Source organism: Oncorhynchus clarkii, chromosome 9 (assembly GCF_045791955.1).
Source record: "Oncorhynchus clarkii lewisi isolate Uvic-CL-2024 chromosome 9, UVic_Ocla_1.0, whole genome shotgun sequence".
Taxonomy (NCBI): domain Eukaryota; kingdom Metazoa; phylum Chordata; class Actinopteri; order Salmoniformes; family Salmonidae; genus Oncorhynchus; species Oncorhynchus clarkii.
The window spans coordinates 655,177-662,500 of NC_092155.1; the positions used below are offsets into that span (position 1 = coordinate 655,177).

Sequence of the window (7,324 nt, forward strand, 5' to 3'; positions counted from 1 at the left end):
ACTAAACAGAGAACATCCCTGGTCATCCCTACTGCCTCTGATCTGGGGGACTCACTAAACAGTGAACATCCCTGGTCATCTCTACTGCCTCTGATCTGGAGGACTCACTAAACAGAGAACATCCCTGGTCCTCCCTACTGCCTCTGATCTGGAGGACTCACTAAACAGTGAACATCCCTGGTCATCCCTACTGCCTCTGATCTGGAGGACTCACTAAACAGAGAACATCCCTGGTCATCCCTACTGCCTCTGATCTGGAGGACTCACTAAACAGAAAACATCCCTGGTCATCCCTACTGCCTCTGATCTGATGGACTCACTAAACAGAGAACATCCCTGGTCATCCCTACTGCCTCTGATCTGGAGGACTCACTAAACAGAGAACATCCCTGGTCATCCCTACTGTCTCTGATCTGGAGGACCTACTAAACAGAGAACATCCCTGGTCATCCCTACTGTCTCTGATCTGGATGACTCACTAAACAGAGAACATCCCTGGTCATCCCTACTGTCTCTGATCTGGAGGACTCACTAAACAGAGAACATCCCTGGTCATCCCTACTGCCTCTGATCTGGAGGACTCACTAAACAGAGAACATCCCTGGTCATCCCTACTGCCTCTGATCTGGAGGACTCACTAAACAGAGAACATCCCTGGTCATCCCTACTGCCTCTGATCTGGAGGACTCACTAAACAGAGAACATCCCTGGTCATCCCTACTGCCTCTGATCTGGAGGACTCACTAAACAGAGAACATCCCTGGTCATCCCTACTGCCTCTGATCTGGTGGACTCACTAAACAGAGAACATCCCTGGTCATCCCTACTGCCTCTGATCTGGTGGACTCACTAAACACAAATGTTTAGTCTGTAAATGATTGTCAAAGTGTTGGAGTGTGCCCCTGGCTATCTCTTAACATAAGTGAATGTGTTCCCAGACACCCCACTATTCTCTCTGGTCAGTTAATGTGTTCCTAGACACCCCACTATTCTCTCTGGTCAGTCCATGTGTTCCTAGACACCCCACTATTCTCTCTGGTCAGTCCATGTGTTCCTAGACACCCACCTGTTCTCTCTGGTCAGTCCATGTGTTCCTAGACACCCACCTGTTCTCTCTGGTCAGTTAATGTGTTCCTAGACACCCCACTGTTCTCTCTGGTCAGTTCATGTGTTCCTAGACACCCCACTGTAAGTTCACAGTAGGCCAACATGTTTCCATCTAAAACAGCGAAATCTAGAAACCTTCAAAAGTAACCAAAATTGTATTTTATACTGTTTATGTCCTTTAATGATTTTACATGTTGATGGGTCATATGTATTCTATATATAAAAACCCTTTATACAGAGACGTGACCATACTTTCAGTTTTTTCCGTTTCTGATTGTGTCTGGGAGTTTGTCTCTGGTCCCTAAGCCCTTATTGGGCAGCGGTCGCCACTGGCAGTCTATAAAAGTCAGACTGGAGAACAGAGTTACCACTTTCCAGAAGGACAGCCAGCCAGCGAGCCCCCCCCCAATCAGGTACCGTCCAGTTTTTAAAAACTGTTCTCTTCTTAAAACATTTAGTGTAATGTGAACACTTGGGAAAGCTCGTGTTGTGGTTATCAAGGAAACGAGGCAGTTGCTTTGGACTGTAGCCGAGACCTACGCACTTTGCTTATGTTCCATGTCTGACTACTTCATATACATATATATATATATATATATAGTTCCATAGCTCTATGGATATATGTATATATGGGCTACTGTATAAGTTCATCATAGCGTTTGGGAATAAGGAAACGGGAGCCTAATTTCTTACATATTACAACTGTTAGCAATGCATCTACCTTTTTTAAAAACTGAACGTTTTTGACATGTTCCCTACGAAAACCCCTGCCTCTTATTCTTGTTTGTCTGTCTGTTTGTAGCCGACTTGACAGTATGACTACTTTTGGTTGGGGGGACAGTGGTTCATCGGTTGTACAAGCTGGAGCCTGAATAGCCCTTGATCACGACTCTCAGTTCCATTAGATCACACAGGTCATTGGACTAAGGTGTCGGCTGTTGAGGTGTTTTTGTTAAGAGCCCCTCTGAACTCTCAGTCTGAACACTGCGATACGGGGTTGGAAGCCCTTAATTTCTCCCCCACAAAAAGGTTAAATGGCTCCGTACCTTGATAGGATCAGTGTTCCCACACGGTCATATCGCCATGTTACGTCGCATGTTTACGGACTACAGAAGGAGAGGCGACCACCTGTACTAATCAGAGCCTTCAGGAAGTATTCATACCCTTTGACCTTTTCCACCTTTTGTTGTTAGGCTCGAATTCGAAATGGATGAAAAACATGCTCCATAGCCTATGGATCTGTAACTGCTACAGTGTAGTTTAGTAGGATGGATGCTCCATAGCCTATGGATCTGTAACTACTACAGTGTAGTTTAGTAGGATGGAGGCTCCATAGCCTATGGATCTGTAACTGCTACAGTGTAGTTTAGTAGGATGGATGCTCCATAGCCTATGGATCTGTAACTGCTACAGTGTAGTTTAGTAGGATGGAGACTCCATAGCCTATGGATCTGTAACTACTACAGTGTAGTTTAGTAGGATGGAGACTCCATAGCCTATGGATCTGTAACTACTACAGTGTAGTTTAGTAGGATGGAGGCTCCATAGCCTATGGATCTGTAACTGCTACAGTGTAGTTTAGTAGGATGGAGGCTGTATGGATCTGTAACTACTACAGTGTAGTTTAGTAGGATGGAGGCTCCATAGCCTATGGATCTGTAACTACTACAGTGTAGTTTAGTAGGATGGAGGCTCCATAGCCTATGGATCTGTAACTACTACAGTGTAGTTTAGTAGGATGGAGGCTCCATAGCCTATGGATCTGTAACTACTACAGTGTAGTTTAGTAGGATGGAGGCTCCATAGCCTATGGATCTGTAACTACTACAGTGTAGTTTAGTAGGATGGATGCTCCATAGCCTATGGATCTGTAACTACTACAGTGTAGTTTAGTAGGATGGAGGCTCCATAGCCTATGGATCTGTAACTACTACAGTGTAGTTTAGTAGGATGGAGGCTCCATAGCCTATGGACCTGTAACTGCTACAGTGTAGTTTAGTAGGATGGAGGCTCCATAGCCTATGGACCTGTAACTGCTACAGTGTAGTTTAGTAGGATGGAGGCTCCATAGCCTATGGATCTGTAGCTACTACAGTGTAGTTTAGTAGGATGGAGGCTGTATGGATCTGTAACTGCTACAGTGTAGTTTAGTAGGATGGAGGCTGTATGGATCTGTAACTACTACAGTGTAGTTTAGTAGGATGGAGGCTGTATGGATCTGTTACTACTACAGTGTAGTTTAGTAGGATGGAGGCTGTATGGATCTGTAACTGCTACAGTGTAGTTTAGTAGGATGGAGGCTGTATGGATCTGTAACTACTACAGTGTAGTTTAGTAGGATGGAGGCTCCATAGCCTATGGACCTGTAACTACTACAGTGTAGTTTAGTAGGATGGAGGCTCCATAGCCTATGGATCTGTAACTACTACAGTGTAGTTTAGTAGGATGGAGGCTCCATAGCCTATGGACCTGTAACTACTACAGTGTAGTTTAGTAGGATGGAGGCTCCATAGCCTATGGACCTGTAACTGCTACAGTGTAGTTTAGTAGGATGGAGGCTCCATAGCCTATGGATCTGTAGCTACTACAGTGTAGTTTAGTAGGATGGAGGCTGTATGGATCTGTTACTACTACAGTGTAGTTTAGTAGGATGGAGGCTGTATGGATCTGTAACTGCTACAGTGTAGTTTAGTAGGATGGAGGCTGTATGGATCTGTAACTGCTACAGTGTAGTTTAGTAGGATGGAGGCTGTATGGATCTGTAACTACTACAGTGTAGTTTAGTAGGATGGGAAGCTGACCCATGTTGACTCCAATACTTCCCACTGTTGTCAAGTTGGCTGGATGTCCTTTGGGTGGTGGACCATTGATACACACAGGAAACGGTTGAGTGTGAAAAACCCAGCAGTGTTGCAGTTCTTGACTCAAACCGGTGCACCTGGCACCTTCTATCCTACCCCGTTCAAAGGAACTTAAATATTTGGTCTTGCTCATTCACCCTCTGAATGGCACCCATGTCTCCATTGTCTCAAGGCTTTAAACATCCTTCTTTAACGTGTCTCCTCCCCTTCAGCTACACTGAAGTGGATTGAACAGGTGACATCAATACGGGATCTTAACTTTGACCTGGATTCACTCATGGAAAGAGTAGGTGTTCATAATGTTTTGTATGATCAGTGTCTAGAATGAGTGCCCCCCCCCCCCCCCCCACCGGCCAGATAAGGAGAGTCACAGAACAGACAGACTCCCGGACTGCGAGACCAACTCAAGGACCACTTGTCCTCTTTCAACTAGCTAATGTCATTCAAATGGCATGAATGTTGTGTGAGCGGTGTATTAATAAACCCACTGCGTTCCGTACTGTAATACAGTATCGCCTCAAACCCTGACCACTAGTGAAAGGTCAAACTCAAATCTCTTGTGAATGTAGTGAAAGGTCAAACTAAAAGGGGAAGGGTCAATGAGGCTCTACAACGCTTCACACACACACATTGCACACATTAACTGCTAACCACACACTAGCTATATGCAGAACACACTAACACACTGTACACACAACATACTATACGCAGCACGTATACATTTCACAGTATCTTGTGTTTATTAATAGCAGTCTTTAGAGCATTCAGGACATTGCTGTACACCCCTCTGATCTGCTCTTGGGGGAGCCCTTCACACAGCTGCACTCCGGGCCGAGTGACCGTGTGGAGACAGCTTAGTGTCCAGCTCAGATTTAATGGGCAGGCCGAGGCGGGCGGGCAGGCCGAGGCGGGCGGGCGGGCGGGCAGGCCGAGGCGGGCAGGCCGAGGCAGGCAGGCAGGCGGGCAGGCCGAGGCAGGCAGGCGGGCAGGCCGAGGCAGGCAGGCGGGCAGGCCGAGGCGGGCAGGCCGAGGCGGGCCGAGGCAGGCGGGCGGGCAGAGAAAGTGGTGGTGGTAGGTTCTGCAGGGGGAGCAGCTAAATATTCTAGTATATCTCTCTCTAAACCGTGATCTGAATGTCCTGGCCTGCCGTTGGTCAGCTGTGACCTCACTGCTCTCTGATAGGCTGGCTGGGTGTGAGATGCGTAGGGGAGGACCTACGGTGTGGGGAGAGGGACAGATTACACTGATGAGAACATGAAGCTACAACAGACTGCCTACCTCAGGACACACCATAGAGAATGATAGAGGCCTCTAATGGCCGAAAGGCAGCGTCATTGCCATTTCAAAGTAGTCAAATGTGTGGGGATTCCTATGGGTTGTAGCCTCAATGGCGCTGCCAATGCTGTCAGACACTATAACATGACAGATATCCAGATGAGTCCTGCATCTCCATACTAAACACTGTAGTGTTCAGACTACAGAACAGATTGCTAGGAGACGCTGACCTGTATTCTGATTGGCTCCGAGCAAACAGAAAACTGAAGTTCTTAATGTTTTCTCTCTACCACACCTCTAGTCAGGATGTCTATCACTGAGATCCATACCTCTCTCTCTAGTCAGGATGTCTATCACTGAGATCCATGCCTCTCTCTCTCTAGTCAGGATGTCTATCACTAAGATCCATGCCTCTCTCTCTCTAGTCAGGATGTCTATCACTAAGATCCATGCCTCTCTCTCTCTAGTCAGGATGTCTATCATTAAGATCCATGCCTCTCTCTCTAGTCAGGATGTCTATCACTAAGATCCATGCCTCTCTCTCTCTCTAGTCAGGATGTCTATCACTAAGATCCATGCCTCTCTCTCTAGTCAGGATGTCTATCATTAAGATCCATGCCTCTCTCTCTAGTCAGGATGTCTATCACTGAGATCCATGCCGCTCTCTCTCTAGTCAGGATGTCTATCACTAAGATCCATGCCTCTCTCTCTCTAGTCAGGATGTCTATCACTAAGATCCATGCCTCTCTCTCTCTCTAGTCAGGATGTCTATCATTAAGATCCGTGCCTCTCTCTCTCTAGTCAGGATGTCTATCACTGAGATCCATGCCTCTCTCTCTCTAGTCAGGATGTCTATCACTAAGATCCATGCCTCTCTCTCTCTAGTCAGGATGTCTATCATTAAGATCCATGCCTCTCTCTCTCTAGTCAGGATGTCTATCATTAAGATCCATGCCTCTCTCTCTAGTCAGGATGTCTATCATTAAGATCCATGCCTCTCTCTCTCTAGTTAGGATGTCTATCATTAAGATCCATGCCTCTCTCTCTAGTCAGGATGTCTATCATTAATATCCATGCCTCTCTCTCTCTAGTCAGGATGTCTATCACTAAGATCCATGCCTCTCTCTCTCTAGTCAGGATGTCTATCATTAAGATCCATGCCTCTCTCTCTCTAGTCAGGATGTCTATCATTAAGATCCATGCCTCTCTCTCTAGTCAGGATGTCTATCATTAAGATCCATGCCTCTCTCTCTAGTCAGGATGTCTATCATTAAGATCCATGCCTCTCTCTCTCTAGTCAGGATGTCTATCACTAAGATCCATGCCTCTCTCTCTAGTCAGGATGTCTATCATTAAGATCCATGCCTCTCTCTCTCTAGTCAGGATGTCTATCACTAAGATCCATGCCTCTCTCTCTCTAGTCAGGATGTCTATCATCTATCACTAAGATCCATGCCTCTCTCTCTCTAGTCAGGATGTCTATCACTAAGATCCATGCCTCTCTCTCTAGTCAGGATGTCTATCACTAAGATCCATGCCTCTCTCTCTAGTCAGGATGTCTATCATTAAGATCCATGCCTCTCTCTCTCTAGTCAGGATGTCTATCATCTATCACTAAGATCCATGCCTCTCTCTCTCTAGTCAGGATGTCTATCACTAAGATCCATGCCTCTCTCTCTAGTCAGGATGTCTATCACTGAGATCCATGCCTCTCTCTAGTCAGGATGTCTATCATTAAGATCCATGCCTCTCTCTCTCTAGTCAGGATGTCTATCATTAAGATCCATGCCTCTCTCTCTCTAGTCAGGATGTCTATCATTAAGATCCATGCCTCTCTCTCTCTAGTCAGGATGTCTATCATTAAGATCCATGCCTCTCTCTCTCTAGTCAGGATGTCTATCACTAAGATCCATGCCTCTCTCTCTCTAGTCAGGATGTCTATCATTAAGATCCATGCCTCTCTCTCTAGTCAGGATGTCTATCACTAAGATCCATGCCTCTCTCTCTAGTCAGGATGTCTATCACTAAGATCCATGCCTCTCTCTCTCTAGTCAGGATGTCTATCATTAAGATCCATGCCT

The 7,324-nt window shown here is 46.1% G+C and overlaps 1 protein-coding gene across 2 annotated transcripts in view; it reads left to right on the forward strand.

The window, feature by feature from the left end:
- Nucleotides 1-1,435: 1,435 nt before the first annotated feature.
- LOC139415749 (enolase 3, (beta, muscle)) overlaps nucleotides 1,436-7,324 on the forward strand; it is an 18,487-nt gene continuing 12,598 nt past the window's right edge. Inside the window, exon 1 of one of the 2 annotated variants that reach the window (XM_071163826.1) lies at nucleotides 1,436-1,520. The gene's annotated coding sequence lies outside the window, so the exon portion shown is untranslated. The remainder of the gene's footprint in view (nucleotides 1,521-7,324) is intronic. The other variant, XM_071163825.1, reaches the window with a different exon arrangement.